This window comes from Geotrypetes seraphini, chromosome 6 (assembly GCF_902459505.1).
Source record: "Geotrypetes seraphini chromosome 6, aGeoSer1.1, whole genome shotgun sequence".
NCBI lineage: Eukaryota > Metazoa > Chordata > Amphibia > Gymnophiona > Dermophiidae > Geotrypetes > Geotrypetes seraphini.
Window position 1 is genome coordinate 130,839,881 of NC_047089.1, and position 22,461 is coordinate 130,862,341.

General features: G+C 45.2%; 1 protein-coding gene across 3 annotated transcripts in view; it reads right to left on the reverse strand.

Annotated features, from left to right (window-relative positions):
- The window catches only part of FARP1 (FERM, ARH/RhoGEF and pleckstrin domain protein 1), a 541,848-nt gene that overhangs the window by 163,872 nt on the left and 355,515 nt on the right, over positions 1-22,461 (reverse strand). The gene's annotated exons all lie outside the window — the stretch shown is intronic.

Consider the following 22,461-nt stretch of genomic DNA (forward strand, 5'->3'; position numbering starts at 1 on the left):
AGAGATCATTACTTTACACATTAACAAATAACCCCCCCTACCCCATTTATGAAGTTGCGTTAGGGTGTTTTAATTGCAGGCCGCAGCAGTAAAAGCTCTGGTGCTCAAAGAATTCTTATGAGTGTCAAAGCTAATATCTTCATGGCTGGTGATAAAAAAGCCTAATGCAGCTTCATAAAAGGGGGCCAAAAGGTGTGTGTGTGTGTGTGTGTGTGGGGGGGGGGGGGGGGTGGCAATAAAACAAAAACACAAGATAACATCCTGTCCTGACCTGAGGAAGGGGGTTTTAGTCTCTGAATTAGTCAAAAATGTATTACAATTAGTCCAATAAAAGGATCACCTTATTTCCATTTTCTATTTATAAATATTTATCAACAAAGCTACAATACTACTTTATCCTAAAGCAAAAATAAAAAAGAATTTTTTTTTCTCCCTCTGTCTTCTGCTTTCATCTACTTGTCACTCATTTCTTTCCATCCACTGTCTGCCCTCTTTCTGCCCCTTCTATATGGCATCTTCTCTCCTTCTATGCCCCTTCCAGAAACTGTATGCCTCCCCCTTCCATCTCTCCCTTCACTCCCATTGGTCTGGCATCTCTCTCCTCTCCTTCCCTTCCCTCTAGCACACCCCCATGGTATGGCATTTCACTCTCTCCTCTCCCTTCCCTCATCTTCCTTCTCAATTTATTTTCTGCATCTGTCTAGATTAAGTTCTTACTACCCTGTTGTCAGTTTCCCTTTTCACCTCTCCAGTATTTCACTAACTCAATCCTCTTCCCCCCCATCCATCATGTGTCCTCTTTTTAATTATCCCCTTCTTCCATCATGTGCCTTCTTTCTCTACCCCTTCCATCCATCATCTTCTCCTTTCTTTGTCCACTACCATTCAGTGTCTGCTCCCCTCTTTCTCTCTCCTCCCCACTTTCTGGAATTCGGTGGATTACAAGATCGGAGGCAACATGGATTCACTAGAGGTAGGTCTTGTCAGACAAATCTGATCAATTTCTTTGACTGGGTGACCAGAGAATTGGGTAGAGGGAGTGCACTAGATGTGGTATATTTAGATTTTAGCAAAGCCTTTGACAGTGTTCCACACACACGACTAATAAATAAACTGAGTGCCCTAGGTAGTTAATGGAGATCGTTCTGAGGAAAGGGATGTTACCAATAATGTGCCTCAAGGTTCTGTTCTTGGGCCTGTTCTTTTTAACATTTTTATAAGTGATATTGCTGTTAGGTAAGATTTGCCTCTTTGCAGACGATACCAAAATCTGCAATAGAGTAGATGGTGTGAATAACATGAAGAAAGAACTAGCGAAGCTTGAAGAATGGTTTGAAATTTGGCAGCTAAAATTTAATGCTAAGAAATGCAAGGTCATGCATTTGGGCTGCAAAAACTCAAAGAAAAGGTACAGTTTAGGATGTGAAGAACTTATGTGTATGACAGAAGAGTGGGACTTGGGCGTGATTGTATGTAATGATCTTTAGGTGGCCAAACATGTTGAAAAGGTGACAGTAAAAACTAGAAGGATGCTAGGGTGCATAGGAAGAGATGTATGGTCAGTAAGAAAAAGGAGGTAATGATGCCCCTGTACAAGACTGGTGAAACCTCATTTCGAAAATTGTGTACAATTCTGGAGAGCGCATCTTCAAAAAGATATACACTTCTCTCTCCGCATTTGCGGTGATTGGTGATGAACAGAACTGTGGATACGGAAAAACCGTGAATAAATTTTTCATGTTATTCACGATTTTCTGTTAAAAACCCTCATGGATATGATGAAACTGCGAGTAACATATGAAAAGTTATTTAGCGATTTTCTCTGTGCACACTGGTAAGCAGCGATTTTCTCTGTGAAAGCTGGGAAATAGAAATTTTAGCAGCAATTTTCTCTATGAACGCTGGTAAGCAGCAATTTTCTCTGTGCACGCTGAAGAAAGTGCTGGGAAAATTGCGCCAAAATTTTTATCGGTACTCATGGATGATGTAATTTGGGGGAGGAGCCAGCATGCTAAAACCCACGAATAATCGAACTCACGAGTGCTGAAACTGCAAATACGGAGGGAGAAGTGTAGAAAGGATGGAGTCAGTTCAGAGGAAGGCTACTAAAATGGTGCATGGTCTTCATCATAAGGCATATGGGGAATGACTTAAAAGATCTCAATATGTATACTTTAGAGGAAAGGCGGAAGAGGGAAGATATGATAAGAGATGTTTAAATACCTATGTGATATAAATGCGCATGAGTCTCTTTCATTTGAAAGGAAGCTCTTCAAATGAAATTAGAGGGTAGAAGTTAAGAGGTGATATGCTCAGGAGTAATCTAAGGAAATACTTTTTTACAGAAAGGGTGGTAGATGTGTGGAACAGTCTCCTGGAAGAAATGCTAGAGACAGAGACTGTGTCTGAATTCAAGGAGGCTTGAGATAGGCCCGTGGGATCTCTTAGAGAGAGAAAGGGATAATGATTACTATGGATGGGCAGACTAAATTGGTCATTTGGCCTTTATCTGCCAAATTGATTTGGCTTAGTACATCTTCCAGGTTCAATAAAAGATTTATTTAAATTGTTCCCTATCATCACCCTTAAATACTATGTCTAGCAAGTCATAACATCCTCCTCAGTGAAGACCAAAACAATAATTAATTTAGTCTCTCCACTATGGTCTTGTCTTCTCTGCATGTGACTTTTAGTTTCCGAACATCTAACAAGCCAATTGACTCTCTTACAGGCTTTCTGCTTCTAACATACCTGTGTGTATTTTTGTGTTTTAAATGTATTTTATTATGTATGTAATGATTTTGTTACTTGCTTAGAATTGTGGATTTGCAGGTTATAAATATTTAAATAAATAAAAGATTTTGTATTTATGGCAAACTTTTTTTCAAATTCTCTTTTAGCCTTCTTTATCAATGGTTTGCATCCAATTTGTCAGCATTTATGCTGCTTTCTCTTTTCTCTATTCAGATTCTTTCTCTATTTTTTGAAAAATGTTCTTTTGACTCTAATAGCCTCTTTTACCTCATCTTTTAACAATGCTGTCTGGCCTTCCTCCACCTTTTTTGATATGTGCAATATATATGGTCTGAGCTTCCAACATGGTATTTTTAAACATCCATGCTAATTTAACCTCCTGATCATTGCAACCATAGCAGCCAACCTTTTAAAATTGGGGGTGCTAAACGCAATTCAAATTACCCCTCGTTGTACAAGGCTAAAGACATTTTCTCAATACTGGGTGTTCAAGCACTCAGAAAGCTGGCACATATATTTGCAGCTGCTCCTTTTTGCCAAGCAGTTCCAACACCTTTACCTCTCACACCACTGGACTAGATTTAAATAGCTCCTCCTATTGTCTGTTCCTGAACTAACTATGTATATCATATGGAGATATTTTTGACCAACTATTGAAGTTGCCATGTTGGAATTAAACAACAATGTTGTTTGAAGGATTGGTCTCTGAGGTTTCCCCCCCCCCCATAATTTTTGGCATGTAATAGTTTTGTTTTATTTTAAGGAATTTATACACTACTACTATTAATTATTTCCATAGTGCTACCAGATATACTCAGCGCTGTACAGTCACAAAAAAGACAGTCCCTGCTCAAAGAGCTTACAATCTAAACAAACAAGACAAACAGGATATCATGGATAGTGAAGGGAAATGGTTAATTGAAATCACCATTATAGTGTTGTCAAATTTGATAGTTTTCTTAATTTCTGTTAACATTTCATCATCTGTCAGTTTCTTCAAGCATAGCAGATGGTGGTATAGCCCTATATTATTCTCATTCCCTTTGCATATGGAATTCTATCTGTAAGGATTCCACATTGCTGTTTTTTGCTGAATGGTTATTCTGTTAAACTCAATTCCTACTTTAACATGTAGTGCTACCCCTTTTCCAATTCATCTAACCTATAATTGAAATATAATTTGAACCCTGGTAACACACAGTGTCCCTTAGGTTATCCTCATTTTACCAGGTCTTTAAGATGCCTATCTACCTCTTCATGTGAAGAGCTATTTTCGATATAATATCTAAATTCAAGTTTAGGGTCTCCTTTTACAAAGGCGCGTTAGGGCTTTAACGCGTGGAATAGTGTGTGCTAAACTGCCGCACATGCTAGCCGCTACTGCCTCCTTTTGAGCAGGCGGTAGATTTTCAGCTAGCGTGCGCTATAGCGCACCTTCGTAAAAGGAGTCCTAGATGTTTCATGGAACATGCATAAGAATCTAGTACCAGACATGCCCATTTTCAAAACTGCAAGATGCCTATCTTGTTGGGGTTTTTTTTTTAATGGATGTATTTGTATTGGGCATCTATCTTTTTGAACCATTAAAAAAAACTCACAGAACAAGCCATTGGGATATAGAAGAGGCCAGCATTCTTAGTAAACCGGCCACACAGACAGCCCAGCGGGACACTGTGGTAAACTTCACCTAAAAAGGCCCAAGTAAACATCTCACCATAAACCCCTTATATGAGGAGATGCTGAAAAGTGGATATGGGTCAATCAATGATCTGAAATACTATCAAAACATAGAATTTCATTTCTGCAAATTGGCATTTAATAAAATAAGATAACTCTCTTTTTAGCTACAGTGGCAAAATAACGCTCAGAATTTAGGAAGTTGGTTGGGTGGGCTAAGAACTTTCAGCACCCCTCATAGTGTATGGTGAGCCCTCCAAAACCCATGACCCAACTGTACTGTATACCACATCAACAGCTTTTATGCCTACAGGCGACACCTATATGTGGGTATAGTGGGATTAGGAAGACTCAAATATAGTGGCACAGTGAGGGTAAGAGGGGCCCAGTGCGGTGGCACCCCTCCCTTACCCCCGCGCTCCATCCCCCCTTCCCTTGTACCTCTAATTGAAGTTGTTGCTCGTGGCAGACAACAACATGCTCCTCGTGACCCCATCAGCTCTCCCTCTGATGTCACTTATTATGCACGGCACACAGAAGTGACGTCAGTGGGAAAGCCGATGGGGGGGTCGCAAAGAGTATGTTGTTGACTGCTGCGAACAAGAACTTCAACTAGAGGTATGGTGAAAGGGAAGGGGGTGCACATGTGGAGGAGGAATGGGAAGAGGCGGGGTGCCACCCCCCCCACCATGACACTCAGGGCAGAGGGGCCCTTCTCAACCCCCCCTTACTATGCCACTGCTCACATGTTTCACTACAACAGCAGTGGTTTGAATGGAGTATGGGCTTGAGTCCCTGACTACACTACCCACAAGGCTACTCCAGGAACCTGCTTGCTGCTCTACTAGGACTGGCCATAACATAAGCTGTCATACAGACAGGTATGTACCAAGACAACTGGCTCTTCCCCAGCACTAAAACCTTTTCAAGTGACGTGAGGTCATCCCCTTTGCACCAGACAGGCAAGTAACCAAGAGATCCTTATGTCCAACAACCACTCAGCTATCTATATGCCCAATAATGGAATGGGGAAAAAATAAAGGTGTACAAAATAAAACATTTTGTGAGCTGCAAGGGACAGTTTATTACTTACTACTGGGTTTTCCTGCAAGTCATACAGTATGCTAATATCTTATAAGGCACTGTTGGCGCTACTATTTAACATGTAATAACCAGAAGTCTATCAAAAGGTTGCTAGAGAAAGGATATTCTTCTTAGTAGTTTTAGTGAACAAAAGTCCATCTGGTTTTCATACAAAGTTCCTGCCTTGCAGGCTCTCGTAATCCCCATCTTTGAACACTTATGATTTTAAAGTGTTTGTGACTTGTGCAGATGAGGACAAAGCTTGCAGGAATGGGACAGGGACAAGGACAGAGCTAGCGGGGACAGGGATAGAGAGATCCTGTGGGGATGGGGAAAATTTGTCCCTGTGTCATTCTCTAAACAACTACAATCAGTTTTAGAATGAAAGGAAAGCTGTAACATGTCCAACAGAACAGAATAAAACTGCACTCTTGAAAGTTAGCCACATGATTTTGCCTAACTCAATTGAGCATTCTTCTTTTCTCCTTCCAACACCTGTTTCCACCCACCTCTTCCCTTTGGTATGAAAGCAAAAATGTCAGCATTTTTCAAGAACAATAACTGCTGCAAATCAAATTGTAAATGTGAATTATCATCATTTATATGATGAATGAACAGACACTACCCACCACAGAACGTTGAAGACTAAGAATCTCTCAGGATTCAAAACAAAACATTATTTGTAATACAGAATAAATGTTTGTATACTATTCAACTCCTCTTGGAGACAAGCAGTTTTCACAAAAACATTCTGAAGAAAGATCAGATTAAAAATATTTAAATCATATTACTACACAATCTACAATGATCTGGCATAAGACACCAGGGAAACTCCATCTCCTGCACTTTTATCCATCTGCAGAAAAATTAAGTTACATATTCATGGATTGACTGGTTCTACCTCACTTATTACCTATATTATAATCCCTGCAGAGTGAAACCAGGATGACGGCCTTCTAGGATTGCCATGCAGTGTTAAGTCAATCATTGGTACTTCAGCTCAACTTTCCATTAGTGGTCCAAACATTTTGGGTGACTGGTGTACTTATGAAAATTGATTTTTTTCTCATTAAGTCAACATTGGAAGGTCAGGAATTCTACTTTGCTTCATGTTAACACATCTGGCAAATTCAAGACAGAGGTACTCAAAGATGAGATATGGAACAAATGAAAGATTTTAGATCTTAAGAGCAAGCTTTCTGATATTAGGGGACTAAGGCCTGTTAAATGAGTTTGTGAAGCAGCACATCATCTAAGCCTTGAGGAGTGATGCATCTCTTGAGGGAGGGGGGGAAAAGATGTTATTTTAAGGTTATAACTTAAATTGTGGTCAGAAATTGATTTAATCTTGTACTGCTATATGTTCATGAAGGGGAGGGGAATAAAAAGCAGATAGCTGGTTTCTATCTACAGCAGGATCTTCTCCACACAGCCACAGAGAATCTTCATGAGAGTTCAGAAGTTTTATTCAACTCTTGCCTCCTCACATTCTGTCAATTAAGATTTCTGCAGCATTTCATGGGAGGTGATTCCCTTCAGCTATTCCATAAAGGACAAGCTAGACAAGCTCTAGATTCAGTGCAGATCTCTACCTCCCTAGGCATAAGCAAGGGACTGTGTAATTTTTCAATCTGCTAAGATCTGACCTTCTGTAACCTCTGATGGAAGTCCTGGAGATTGGAGAGCTACTCCTGTCCCATGCACATAAAATAGTAATCCTGTTATCCCAGAGAAGATTCTATGCAAATTCTCATTGCTGTACCCCAATTATATAATCTTTTCCAAAGCCATTTCACTGTGCTACACTATCTCAATATCTTTTTGGCGTGGTAAAATAATTTTTCTTGTGAAGCTGGTGCTCTCAGTAGCCTTTTTGTCATTGTATCAGGAGGCAGCTTTCAACAGGTGAATCACTTATCATAGATCCATAGCAGGAGTCTGGTTTTCTCAGGCTCCTGTACTCTTCTCTAGATTGTTCGGTGAAGGTGAATTGGTCTTTAATAGCACACTCTGGTGTTAAGTTGAAAGTTTCCTCTGGGATGTCCTCTGTCTAGAAACATATCTAATGACCACTAAGCCTTTTTTTAGTGATCAGCTGTATGTAAGAACAATGCCATGATTAAGAGATTAACAATGCCGTGATTAAGAGATTTTGATTGTTTCACTATAAGAGAATAATAATTGGAGACACAGTGCTCTGTATTGAGGATAACACCCCTGAGGCAGGCCTTATGGCCAAAACACGTACGTGTTGGGTCTTGAGTGAATAAAAGGATTGAGCACCATAGGTCGCCTCTTGTTTTTCTTTGTCATTTAACAGTAGTTCATTTAAATCCAAAAACACCTTCTGTAGTTTTTTTTAATCATTGAATTCAGTTGCCAATTGTCTAAGATGTGATATGCTTTCACATATTGATAACTAGTCTCACATTTTTAGAGAACAAAGGAACAAAGTTTGTCCCTGTCCCCATCCCTGCCCCATGGTTAACTGCACCCGTCCCCGCCCCATGTTTAACTGTGGGTACCCATCTCAACGAGGATTTCTCAGGTTTTCTCAAATAAGAAGCTCACCACCCTCTTTGAAACTGTGGGCTGTATGTTCCCTCCCATCCAAGGGTAGACTGGCCTTTTTCATTAAGATTGCGCTGAAACTGTTTGATCTTAGTTTTAATTTACTATTAATCTATGGTTTCCTGTAGAATATATTAATGCTTGTGACTACTCCACTAAAGCTCCCAGCCTATCAAACCTGCGGGTTTGAATGACGCTATAGAATGGATTAGTATCATTTAGCCCCATGGTGATTATATTTCCTCTCTAATTTTATCAGTTCCCTTTCTTTTTCAATATTTTTATACATTTTTTAATTATTTTCTTTTGAAACTGTCATTCTGTAGAGACAGTGGGAGAGGCAAACACAATAAAATTTGTTATAATGTCATCATCATATGAATTCCAAATTGGTAAATCACTTTACAATGCATAAACTTATAACTCTTTAAATTCTCAAACTTTATCCAAAATCATTTTCACCAAAGATTCACAATACAAATCTTCATAAGAAGACCTCAGTGTCTACATTCAAACAAAATATTTCACTTATAGTTCAAATTCTTTGTAGCAAGCTTCCTCATCGGTTAATTGTTAAGCCTTAATCATACTTTATGACTTATTTAGACCACTTATTACATTACATTACATTACATTAGGGATTTCTATTCCGCCATTACCTTGCGGTTCAAGGCGGATAGTTCAGCAGACTATTTGGAGTTATAAGTTTATGCATTGTGAAGTGATTTACCAATTTGTATTATGTGCACTGCTTCGCTTTAAAATTCATTATAAAAACTAGCCAATATTATACAGTGGTCATCATATGTATGACATCTGTGATTGCCACTGAGGTGCGAGTCTATAAAATAGTAACAGTTTATGCCATGAAACATATTGCTGTGAATATTTCTCAATTTGATTGATCCATTGCAGTATGAGACTGGTCTTGTTTGTTCACTGCACCAGCCCCCAAGTCAGTAATGTCTACAAAACTTAACACTGCATTGGGGCTGAAGTAATGGTGGCAAAGATATCTAGATTAACATATAGAAAAGTCTAGCCCATATGATCGTATTGAAAACACCTTGTCTGGTTACTGGAACTTTGTTCACAACATTTTGTAATATACACATATACAGTATTTAATAGAAACTTTATTTAGATGCTGATATTGTTTTCCTGGCAATTCACATATGTGGATGGACTTTATTACTATTTATAATTTTTATAGTGCTGAAAAGTTGTAGCTTTACAATCTAATTTGGACAGACAGGACATATAGGGGTTGGGGAGTTTCTTGCAGAGAGAACGATAGAATGAACATAGTTATGGTGAGTGGGAGTTAGGAGCTGAAAGCAACCTTAAAAAAAATGGGCTTTTAGCTTGGATTTTAATACTGCTAGAGACTGAGCTTGACGTATTAACTCAGGTGACACTGCACAACAAAGTTTTTGCTTCCTGAACACTGCTGGGTGTTTCTTATAGAATTTTGGGTGCTGATCATGAATATTACATCAAAAATTACCCATCACGTACCATTTCAGAGAAATCTTCAATTTTGTCGTGATTTTTTCTTATATTTGGATGCAAACAATTTTTTCTCCCATAAGTGTCTTATCAACAACGGTTTGTGCCGCCTGGGTATGTCCATGCATAAAATCTAGCCAGGTTGGAAGCTGTTTTATGGAAGATGACATCCTGGGCATGTCTGGGCAGGTCTGAACGAGCTTGCGCTGTCTCACCATGCTATAATGGTGGCTTCCATACACCGATCCTGCTCATTTGGTTAATATAGATAGTCCGTGTGTGTATATAGTATCAGTATAGTAAAGTATAGTAGTATAGTAGCTGTAGCAATATAACAGTAAGTAAGCTTGATGCTATAGACGTTTTGGTGTCGGGCAATATGTCTCGTCGGTGTCGTAACAGCCGCGACACATTCTGCTATATCTGTGGGGAATATACACTTACGCCTCAGAGACGTTCGATGACTGCCCTTGTAAAGAAAGCCTATCATCTGTATTTTGGCTGCAAAATAGGTGATCAAGACAAGCAATGGGCGCCTCACATTTGCTGTGCGACATGTGCTGTTAGTCTGAGAGCCTGGCTCAGAGGTACTCGAAAGACGATGCCATTTGCTGTTCCGATGATATGGCGAGAACAGAAAGACCATGTGACGGACTGTTATTTCTGTTTGACTAATGTGTCTGGTTTCTCTGCCAAAAACAAGAAGTCAATTGAATATCCTAATCTGCCTTCAGCAATGAGACCCATGCCACATGATGACAGTCTTCCAGTTCCGAAACCACCAGAGGATTGGACCTTAGACGAACCAGATGAAGAAACTGCAGTGCAGGGTTCTAACAGTGACATTGACCCGGATTTTGAACCATCCTCATCAGGCGATCCACATCTGATAACACAGTCCGAATTGAACGATTTGGTCAGAGATTTGGGTCTGTCAAAAGCAAAAGCTGAGCTGCTAGGTTCGAGACTGCAGGAATGGTGTTTGCTATCACCAGGTACGAAAATTTCTGTGTTTCGAGACCGGCATCATGATATAACCAAATTTTTTGCACAAGTCGACAGTCTCTGTTTCTGTTGTGACATTGAAGGATTGTTCTCGGTCTTTGGTTGTGATCACAACCCGGAAGAGTGGCGTCTTTTCATTGATTCGTCAATGTTAAGCCTGAAAGCTGTTCTGTTGCACAATGGCAACGTTTATCCTTCAGTACCTGTTGGCTATGCAGCACATATGAAAGAAACATATGAGAATATGGAAATGTTACTAAAGTATGTCCAGTATACCAGGTATAACTGGAATATCTGTGGAGACCTCAAAGTCGTTGCTCTGTTACTAGGACTGCAGCTTGGCTATACAAAGTACTGCTGTTTCATCTGCGAATGGGACAGCCGAGACAGAGAGTCGCACTATTCTAGAAAGAACTGGCCACTCCGTAAAAAGTTAGTTCCAGGACAGAAAAATGTAACACATGAATCGCTTGTTGACCCGACAAAGATATTTTTGCCTCCTCTTCACATTAAACTGGGACTCATGAAGAATTTTGTGAAAGCAATGAACAAGGAAGGGGAAGGTTTTCGTTATTTAAGACAGATGTTCCCAAGAATAACTGATGCCAAGATCAAAGAGGGTATTTTTGTTGGCCCCCAGATCAGACATGTTATGAGTGACAAGCGATTTGAAGATCTGTTAGTTGGGCCGGAAAAAATTGGCTGGAAAGCCTTGAAAGACGTTGTTGACAATTTTCTGGGCAATTACAGAGCCCCAAACTACATTCAGCTGGTAGACAAACTTCTCAAAGCATACAAGAGAATGAAGTGCAATATGTCACTCAAGATTCATTTCCTCCATTCACACTTGGACTTCTTCCCCGCAAATCTCGGTGCTGTGAGTGACGAGCACGGTGAAAGGTTTCATCAAGACATAGCTACGATGGAGAAACGATACCAGGGCAATTGGAATCCGTCAATGCTTGCCGACTATTGTTGGATGCTACAACGTGATGCACCAGACACTGAATATAAAAGAAACTCGGGAGCAAAACACTTTTAATTCTGTTTCATTTAGTCGCTTGTGCGAAACGTAAACTTGACTATATATTTTATTGTCAGTAAACATAAAAATGTCTATTTCTCATAGTTCTTACGTGATGCAGTAAAACCAAAACCATATTTGAGCATACCAAGTTGGTACCTGTCATAATCACCAAAAACTTTTCAGGAATCAAGACTTAACCAAAAAATTGTTGTGCAGTGTGATCTGTTCCAGGCATACAGTGCAGCAAGATAGAAGGGATGGAGTCTGGAGTTGGTAGAGGAGAAGGGTTCGGATAAAAGGGACTTACCCAATGAACAGAGTTCACAGGGAGGGAGCTTAGGGAAAGATAAGTGTGGAGAGATATTGAGGGGGCTGCAGAGTAAGAAAGAGAGACTGTTCACCCTCTCCAAGGTGGAGAGAACGAGAGGGCACTCTCTAAAGTTAAAAGGGGATAGATTCTGTACAAACGTAAGGAAGTTCTTCGTCACCCAGAGAGTGGTAGAAATCTGGAATGTTCTTCAAGAGGCTGTTATAGGGGAAAGCACCCTCCAGGGATTCAAGAAAAGGTTAGATAAGTTCCTGCTGAGCCAGAACATACGCAGGTAAGGCTAAACTCAAATAGGGCACTGGTCTTTGACCTAAGGGCCGCCACGTGAGCAGACTGCTGGGCACGCAGCAGAAATTCTTATGTTCTTATGAATGCACTTGTAAGTCAGAAAGAGGAGTTTGAACTCTATACATAAATGGATAAGGAGCCAATGAAGTGACTTGAAGACACTTTGGGTCCGTTTTCCTAAAGCTTAACGTGAACTAATGAACAATAGTGTGTGTTATATGTTCATGTCCTTCATGTGGCATTATGACCTTGATTCTATAAAAGATGCCTGTTAGTAGAGAATGGCACAGGGACAAATTTTTCCCTGTCCCCACAGGAACTCATTTTCCCGTCCATCCCAGTGAGTTCATTTCCTGTCCCTGCCTCATTCCTGCAAGCTCTGTCCTCATCTGCACAAACCTCAAACACTTTAAAATCATAAGTGTATGAGACTTGTGCAGTTAAGGCAGAGCTTCCGGTAATAAGGCAGGGCTTACAAGAATGGGACAGGAACAGCAACAAAACTCGAGGGAATGGGGAAATTGAGTTCCTGCGGGGATGGGGACAAATTTGTCCCCGTGTCATTCTCTACCAGTTAGGCACCTAGATCGGTGTTAAGAGAATGACATGGGGAAAAAATTTATCCCTGTCACCGCCCCATCCCCGCAACCACTGTCTCCGCACCGTCCCCGTGACTACTATCCCCGCAGCATCCATATAAGCCACAGTACTGCAATATTTATCTTATTCCTTCCTTATAAATCAAAGTTCTGGCTGCTGAACTGGAGAAAGAGATGTTCAGCTGGCAGGGCTTTGCTTATAAATTTTTATCAACACAACTAATATCCTACTTTATTCTAAAGCAAAAAAGAAAAAATAGAAATTTTTTTTCTACCTTTGTGATCTGGTTTCTGCTTCCCTCATCTTCTCATTCAATTCCTTCCATCCACTGTCTGTCTTCTCTCTGCGTCTTCCATTTGCTTCGTTACTGTGCCTCTCCCTTCACTCCACCCCCAATTGGTCTGGCACCCATCTTCTTCCCTCCGCTCCCCTCATAGACTGACATCTCTGTCTTCTTCTCTTCCAGCATCTTCTCCCCACTCTCTGTTCCCCATTTCCCATCCAGCATCTTCTCCCCACACTCTGTTCCCCATTTCCCTTCAGCATCTTCTCCCCACTCTGTTCCCCATTTCCCTTCAGCATCTTATCCCCACTCTCTCTTCCCCATTTCCTTTCACCGTCTTCTCCCCACCCTGTCTTCCCCATTTCTCTTCAACGTCTTCTCTCCACTCTGTTCCCCAATTCCCTTCAGCGTCTTCGCCCCTCTGTCTTCCATATTTCCCTTCAGCATCTTCTCCTCACTCCCTCTTCCCCACTTCCCTTCAGCATCTTCTCCCCACTCTGTCTTCCACATTTCCCTTCAGCATCTTCTCCCTACTCTGTCTTCCACATTTCCCTTCAGTGTCTTCTCCCCCATTTCCCTTCAGCGTCTTCTCCCCTCTCTGTCTTCCACATTTCCCTTCAGCATCTTCTCCCCACTCTCTGTTCCCCATTTCCTTTCAGCGTTTGTTCCTCTCCACCCCCGTTCAGCATCTGTTCCTTTCCACCACCACCATCACCACCCTTCCCTCTCGCCACCTCACTGCCCCTTCAGCACCTTTCTTGTGGTCTGAGCATCTCCCTCCCTCCCCCTTATCTTCGCGACATGTTTTAAGTTTAGAGAGCAACTTGCTCAAGCCGCTGGAGTCTGCCTACAGTAGCGTGCGGCTGTGGGCAGAAGCTTCTCCTCTGACAAAACCAGAAGTTGCGTCAGAGGAGACGCTTCTGCCCACAGACCGCATGTGACAGCAGGCAGACTCCGGCGGCTTGAGCAAGTTGCTCTCTAAACTTAAAACGCGCCACAAAGGTAAGGGGGAGGGAGATACAGAAGATAGATTTGGCCAGTAGGTAGGAAGGAGGGAGGGGGCTGCATGCACGATCAGTGAGTGTGCACGTTCCCTCCCTTAACTGCGAGACAAGGCTATTCACTGCTCCACAGGGCGGTGGATGGCCTTGTCCCTGTACCCGAATTGAGCCCCTTTCCCCCTCACAATGTTGCTGGGACCAAAAAGACCTGATTTAAGGTAAAACCCTGGGGTGGGGGAGAAAGTAACAGAGGGGGAGCTATTGAACTGTAGGCAAGGGGAAAATGCTGGACTGTGAATTGGAGGACAGGAGGGAGAAGTGAGGGAAAGAGGGGTAGATGCTAGGGGCAGCTCTGCAGCATAATTAACTTTATTAGTCACAATTTTTTAATTGTGACTAATAACACATTAATCATGGCATTTATCATAATTAACATGCAGCTGTAGTATTTTAGAAAGTGTTTTATTTATAGGATTTACATTCCATGCTATCAATTGGTTTCTAGGTGGATTTCAACTCTAGGTACATAAATAGAAGAAATTGAATTATAATATCGGGGGGGGGGGGGGGGGGGGTAAGACAGAATAGCAATAAGAAAGAATGCAAAAAGCACAGTTACTTACCGTAACAGGTGTTATCCAGGGACAGCAGGCATATATTCTCACATGTGGGTGACGTCATCTACGGAGCCCCGATGCGGAAGCATTTTCAAGCAAACTTGATTGAAGATTTAAGTTTGCTCTGCTGCTCCACGCATGCGTGCCTTCCTGCTCCACTAGGGGGTGCATCCCCTCGTGGTCTCCAGTTCACTTAACTAGCCAAGAAGCCAACCTCGGGGAGGTGGGCGGGTTGTGAGAATATATGCCTGCTGTCCCTGGATAACACCTGTTACGGTAAATAACTGTGCTTTATCCCAGGACAAGCAGGCATGATATTCTCACATGTGGGTGACCTCCAACTGAAAAGGGATGGAGGGAAGTTGGCAATTTAAGCAAATAGATTTCGCAGTACCGATTGGCCGAACCGGCCATCGCTTCTGGACAGTGAGTCCAGACAGTAGTGGGAGGTGAAGGTATGAACCGAAGACCACGTGGCAGCCTTGCAGATTTCCTCAATAGGTGTGGACCTGAGGAACGCTACGGAGGTTGCCATCGCTCGGACTTTGTGTCCCGTTACTCGACCATGCAGCGCGAGACCAGCCTGAGCGTAGCAAAAGGAGATGCAATCGGCCAACCAGTTGGACAAGGTGCGTTTGGAAACTGGGTGACCTAACCGGTTTGGGTCGAAGGACAAAAACAGTTGTGGGACTTTCCGGTGTGATTGAGTGCGTTGGAGGTAAAAGGCCAACGCTCTTTTGCAGTCAAGAGTGTGGAGCGCCACTTCTCCGGGGTGAGAGTGGGGCTTGGGGAAAAACACAGGTAGGACAATGGACTGATTGAGATGGAAATCAGACACTACTTTAGGTAAGAACTTTGGATGGGTGCGGAGTACCATCTTGTCGTGGTGGAATATCGTGAAGGGTGGGTCCGCTACCAGAGCTTGTAGCTCACTAACCCGCCGGGCGGACGTGAGCGCGAGTAGGAAAATTACCTTCCAAGTGAGGAATTTTGGATGGCATTTGTCTAGGGGCTCAAATGGAGGTTTCATTAGTTGAGCCAGAACCACGTTAAGGTCCCAAACCACCGGAGGAGGTTTGAGAGGGGGGTGGACGTTCAGAAGACCCTTCATGAAGCGAGAGACTAAGGGATGGAGCGAGAGGGCTTTCCCTTCCAGGGGCTGATGAAAGGCCGCGATCGCACTGAGGTGTACTCGAATGGAGTTGGTCTTTAGGCCGGAATGAGATAGTTGAAGTAAATAGTCAAGGACCAGAGGGACGGGGACCGACACCGGGTCCTGGCTGTGGGAGGAGCACCAGGTTGAGAACCTGGTCCACTTTTGGGAGTAGCAGGTTCTCGTCGAGGTCTTTCTAGAGGCCTCCAATATCTCCTTGACTGATTGAGACACGGGGAGAGCAGTCAGGGGGAGAGAAACCAAGCATTCAGATGAAGAGATTGAAGATTGGGATGTAACAGTGAACCCTGACCCTGTGATAGTAGAGAGGGAAACAGAGGCAGAGGCAGTGGATCTCTGACACTGAGTTGAAGTAGAAGGGAAAACCACGGCTGGCGTGGCCAGCGAGGGGCAATCAGGATCAGGGTGGCTTGTACTGTTTTCAGGTGGACAAGCGTCCGCAGTATCAGAGGGAATGGCGGGAACGCGTACAGGAACCTTCCTTCCCAGTCGAGGAGGAAGGCGTCGGCCTCGAGCCGGTCCGGGGTGTGTATCCGGGAGCAGAAGAGAGGCAGCTTGTGGTTGTGAGGGGATGCGAACAGATCTATTTGAGGCGTCCCCCACGTTTCGAACACCCATCGTAGGGTTTGAGAGTGTAGTGACCACTCGTGTGGCTGGAGGAGGCGGCTGAGTCTGTCCGCCAGACAGTTTTGTTCTCCTTGTATGTACACCGCTCGAAGGAAGGTGTTGTTGGAGATTGCCCATTTCCAGAGGCGCAGGGCTTCCCGACAAAGGGACCAAGACCCTGTCCCCCCCCTGTTTGTTTACGTAGTACATCGCTACTTGGTTGTCGGTTCGGATGAGAACCACTCGGTCGTGGAGCAGGTGTTGGAAGGCTACAGCTGCGAGATAGATGGCCCGAAGCTCTAGCACGTTGATGTGGCAGCGACGGTCTTGTGCTGACCACATCCCTTGGGTGCGTAGGCCGTCCAGATGGGCTCCCCAAGCGTACTCTGATGAGTCCGTGGTGAGTACCTTGCTGTGGGGTGGGGTGAGGAAGAGCAAACCTTTGGAAAGATTTGAAGAGTCGGCCCACCAGCGGAGCGATCGTTGCAATGAAGGAGTCCCGGTCTTGACGCCATTGAGATGCCAGGGTCCATTGAGGGATTCTCAGATGGAGGCGGGCGAAGGGTGTGACATGGACGGTGGAGGCCATGTGGCCCAGGAGAGTCATCATCTGTTGAGCTGATACCGAGGTCAGCAGGGAGATCCTTCGGCTCAGACTTACTAACGCCTCTAGGCGCGGAGGGGGGAGGAAGGAACGGAGGTGAACCGTGTCCAGCGTGGCCCCGATGAACTGTAGGGACTGCGAGGGGCGTAGTTGGGATTTTGGGAAGTTTATTTCGAACCCCAGACTTTGTAGGTAGGTAATAGTCTGTTGGGTCGCTGAGATAACCCCTTCCCTGGACGGGGCTTTGATTAGCCAGTCGTCCAGGTAGGGGAATACCTGGAGGCCCTGGGAGCGTAAGGTTGCTGCGACCACCACGAGGCACTTGGTGAAGACCCGAGGTGATGATGCAAGTCCGAAGGGAAGGACTCGGTATTGTAGGTGCAAGTCTCCTACCTGAAAACGCAAGAACTTGCGGTGAGCGGGGTGCACTGGGACATGTGTGTACGCCTCCTTTAGATCGAGGGAGCAGAGCCAGTCGCCCTCGTCGATCAGGGGGTAGAGTGTCGGTAGGGAGAGCATCCGAAATTTTTCCCGTACCAGAAATTTGTTGAGGCGTCTCAAGTCTAGTATTGGGCGTAGGTCTCCCGTTTTTTTCGGTACCAGGAAGTAACGGGAGTAGAAGCCCTTCCCCCGTTGGTCGGGGGGAACCTCCTCCACTGCTCTCAGGCGAAGCAGGTCTCGAGCTTCGGAGAGGAGTAGGGGTAGCTGAGTCCGGTTGGGAGGGCAATTCCTTGGGGGGTTGTCCGGAGGAATGGCCCGAAAGTTGAGAGAGTACCCTGATGAGATCACGCCAAGGACCCATGCGTCCGACGTGGCTTGTTCCCAGCGAGGGTAAAAGGCTTTGAGTCAACCCCCGATGGGAAGGAGGCCTGTGGCTATGCCGGAGGGGGCCCGCCCCCTTCCGCATGTCCCGTCAAAAGGACGGGGATGGTTTGGTGGTCACAGGCGGTTGGGATTTGGGCATGGCCCGGTGGTGGGCTTGCGGGCGCCTGGGTGGGGGCCGCGAGAAGACAGGGGTGGACTTTTGTGGGTAGCAGCGCGGAGGGGCCCTATACGGCCTGGACGTGGGTGGTTTGGGCTTTTGTCGGACAAGGGAGGCAAACGAGCGTTCGTGTTCGGAGAGGCGTTTTGTAGCCGCCTCGATAGTGTCATCGAACAGTTCTTTTCCCACGCAGGGGAGGTTTGCCAACCGGTCCTGTAAGTTGGGGTCCATGTCGACCAGGCGCAGCCAAGCTAGTCGGCGCATGGCGATAGCAAAGGCTGCCTCTCTGTAGGAGAGTTCGAAGCCATCGTAGGCCGCGTGGAATAGATGAAGGCGCAGGTTGGAGAGGGACTCCAAAAGCAGGCCGAACGTTCCTTGCCGGGAGGCCGGTAGGTCAGTCTCAAAGGCTCTCAATAGTCCAATGAGGTGTTTGAGGTAGGATGTGAAGGTGAAAGTGTAGCTTTGCACCCTAGAGGCCATCATTGCGTTTTGATATAGTCTCCTGCCGAATTTGTCCAAGGTTCGGCCTTCTCGGCCTGGGGGGACCGCTGCTGAGACCCGGGATGGGTGAGCCTTTTTCAGGGAGGATTCTACTAGCAGCGATTGGTGGGAGAGCTGTGGTTGTTCGAATCCCGGGTAAGGTACTGTGCGGTACTTGGCCTCCATTTTGGAGGGTACGGCTGTGACCATGTAGGGGGTCTCCAGGTTCCTGAAGAAGGCCTGTTGGAGTACCGGGTTAGGTGGTAAGCGAAGGGACTCTCTGGGCAGTGATGGCATATCCAGCTCCGCCAGGTACTCCTTAGAGTATCTGGAGTCGGACTGGAGGTCTAAGTCCAAGGCGTGGCCCATGTCCTGGACAAAGCGGGTGAAGGATGGGCGGGATGTTCCCGGGGCCCCGTGCGGGGTCGGTGAACGAGACCTTCGTCGGGTGGAGAAGGATGGGGAGGCTTCCCTCGAATATCGAGGTTCCTGCTCCGATCCATGCTCCGAGGCCGGGGAAGCACTGTGAGAGTGTTCCGGGGTTGTGGATCTTCGGTGTCTCGAGGAGCCCCTCGGAGACGATGCCGGGGTTCGGGGTACCGATCGATGTTGAATCGGTGACCTCGATCCGGACTCCCTCGGAGAATACCTGCGACTTTGGGTCGGGGTTCCGGTCCGAGGGGGAGTTCGGAGGATGCGCGGGTTGGAGAGTGATAACTCAGCCACCCTTAGTGGTCCTGTACGAGGTGTGGGAGAACGGCCTCGTAGAGTTGGTGAACCTCGGGCCTTCTTGGAGGTACGGCGGTTCGAGGTTTCTGTTGTTTTAGCCCGACGTTTTGCCCCTCGGCGGTCTGCGGAGGGAGAACGTCTCGGGCGCCTCGGCGAGGAGTCCGAGGAGGATGGGATGCGGCGAGAATTGCGCACTTTTCCTCGAGGTTGCTCGATGCGAGGCTCAGGCTGGTCTGGCACATTCGGGGTCGAGGTCGAGGCCGATTGAAACTGGGCCATTGCAGCGGACAGCTCCGACGTGATCATCGCTCGGAGTAGGTCCTGGAAGACGGGCACGGACAGCATCGAAGGCATGTCCACTGCCTCGGTGCACTCCACCGGGGGCGACCTCGTGTCAGAGTATTCCCGTGTGGTGGAGGCACGGCCCGAAGGCTTGGAGGGCTTAGCCGGGGCTGTAAGCATGGGGCTTGCGCCATGCGTCGACGTTGTCCCCGAGGCTGGCTTCTTCGATGTTACGGAACCTGAAGAGGGAAGAGGGGACTTACCCGGAGCCGAGGCTTTCTGTTGTCCCGAGGACTTCGGAGTCGAGTCTCGAGGCGATGCTGAGGTATCCGGGGCCGAGGTCAAGGCCGGGGCCGACCTCGAGGCCGAGGTGGAGGGTTGGTCCGGGGTGAAGAGATCCGCCATGCGGGCTTTTCTTCGACGGAGGGCCCGGTTCTGGAAAGTAGCACACTGGGGGCAGGAGTCGGTTGGATGAGCCGCCCCCAGGCAGAGAATGCACCGGCGATGCGGATCTGTGAGGGAAAGAAGCCGCTCACACCGGGTGCACTTTTTAAAGCCGGTCAAAGGCCGGGACATTAAATCGAAAGTAGCCGCGGCTCGATTAGCCACGCGGCCACGGGGACCCGGAAGCCTCCGGGTCGTCAAAAACGAAGCAGGAATCAAGTTAAAAGGTAAAGAATTCGCGCACAGCGACTTAATTGTGAAAAAACAAGAAAAAAATCGCGGTGCTAGAAGGCAGTTGGGGCAGAGCCTGAAAAACACGACTTCTAGGCTCAGCGGAAAATTTTGAACTGGAGACCACGAGGGGATGCACCCCCTAGTGGAGCAGGAAGGCACGCATGCGTGGAGCAGCAGAGCAAACTTAAATCTTCAATCAAGTTTGCTTGAAAATGCTTCCGCATCGGGGCTCCGTAGATGACGTCACCCACATGTGAGAATATCATGCCTGCTTGTCCTGGGATAATAAGCATTTCACTAAGGGATAACGTTACCTTTCCAATCCCACCTCTGGAAATTCTTCCACATATTCCAAGCATACTTATTTGTGCATTTTTATACTTTTATTTTGAGAACTGGTGCAAAGTCCATAGGTAAAAAGTATATGCAATATTTGTTCCAATGTGGACAATTGAAAATTGCCCCTTATAATTTGGAGGTTGACTAGGGTCTCTAGTCTGAACTACAGTATGTTGGGCTACATAAATCTCTATATCTATATATAGGGGAAATTCTATAACTGGGTGTTACAGTTAGGTACCTATATGCAGCATGCTGTATGTGAATTCTGTAATGGTATCTGGGCACCCAGACTGTTTTAGAATACTGGCATAACTTGGCATCTACTCACCTACAGTTAGGCACGCTCATTTACACCAACTGTAGGGATAAATGCATGCACTAAAATGTGGCACTTTAGTGCAGAATTCACTGTATTCTGTACGTTATGAATGAAAATGTGAGCCCTAGCTATGTTCTACCCACATGTATGCCCCTCTTACTGTGTCTGAATTCAAGAAGGCATGGGATAGGCACATGGGATCTCTTAGGGAGAGGAAGAGATAATGGTTATGGCGGATGGGCAGACTGGATGGACCATTTGGCCTTTGCCAGCCATCATATTTCTATGTTTCTGTTTCTTACAGTTACACACGTGGAAGGGCTTTTTCAAAAGAACGAAGTCAGAATTGGGATGTCCTGCTCATAACGTCCAAAAAAAAAAAAAAAAAAATCCATCTCACAGCAATTTTCAAACATAAGATGTCCAGATTTCCTGTTCAAAAATATATAAGACATGCTTGAGATATTTATCTTGAACAACCATTTTACAAACTGAAATGTTTAAATTATAAATGGGGGAAAACAAGGCACAGGAATGTCTGTCTGGCAACAATCTTATGAAAATAGCCACACATAGTAACATATAAATGATGACAGATAAAGACCGGAATGGTCCATCCAGTCTGCCCAACGTACCCGCTCTTTAAATTACTGATTTCATTTAAATTGTCCTTTTTCCTAAATATTTCTGGGCCAGAAACCCAGAGCTCTGCCCAGTACTGTGCTTAGGTTCCATCTACTAAAGTCTCCATAAAAGCTCACTCCAGCCATTGAAGACCTCTCCAGCCCATTCTCAACCAAATGACCATATACAGGACACAGACTGCAAATCTGCCTAGTACTGGCCTTAGTTCTTCAATATATACCATTATTTTCTGATTAGAGATTCCCCTGTTCATTCCATGCTTTTTTAAACTCTCTCACCATTTTCCTCTCCACCAGATAGATGTTCTTGCAGAATAGAAAAGATTAGTGGTTAGTGCAGTGCACTATAAAACAAGGGACACAGTTTCAAATCCCGTGAAGGAAGTGGTGGGACCGTTGGATGACCATGGAATAAAAGGGAGTGCTAAAGGAGGACAAAGCCATCGCCAACAAACTGAACACATTTTTTGCGTCTGTATTTACCAAAGAGGATATACACAACATATTTACCGACAGGATATACACAGGAAATGAAATTGGAAACTGACTAGGTTGATGGTCAGTCTAGAAGAGGTATGCAGACAGATTAATAGGCTTAAAAACAATAAATCCCCTGGACCAGATGGCATCCATCAAGGAACTGAAAGGGGTTATAGCTGAACTCCTTCAACTAACAGCCTATCTATCGATCAAATCCGGAAGGATTCCAAAGACTGGAAAGTGGCGAATGTTATGCCGATCTTCAAGATAGGTTCTAGGGGAGATCCGTGAAACTACAGACCGATAAGTCTGACCTCGGTACCAGGAAAGATGGTAGAGGCGCTGATAAAAGACCGCATCATTGACCACCTTGACAGACACGATCTGATGACGAACAG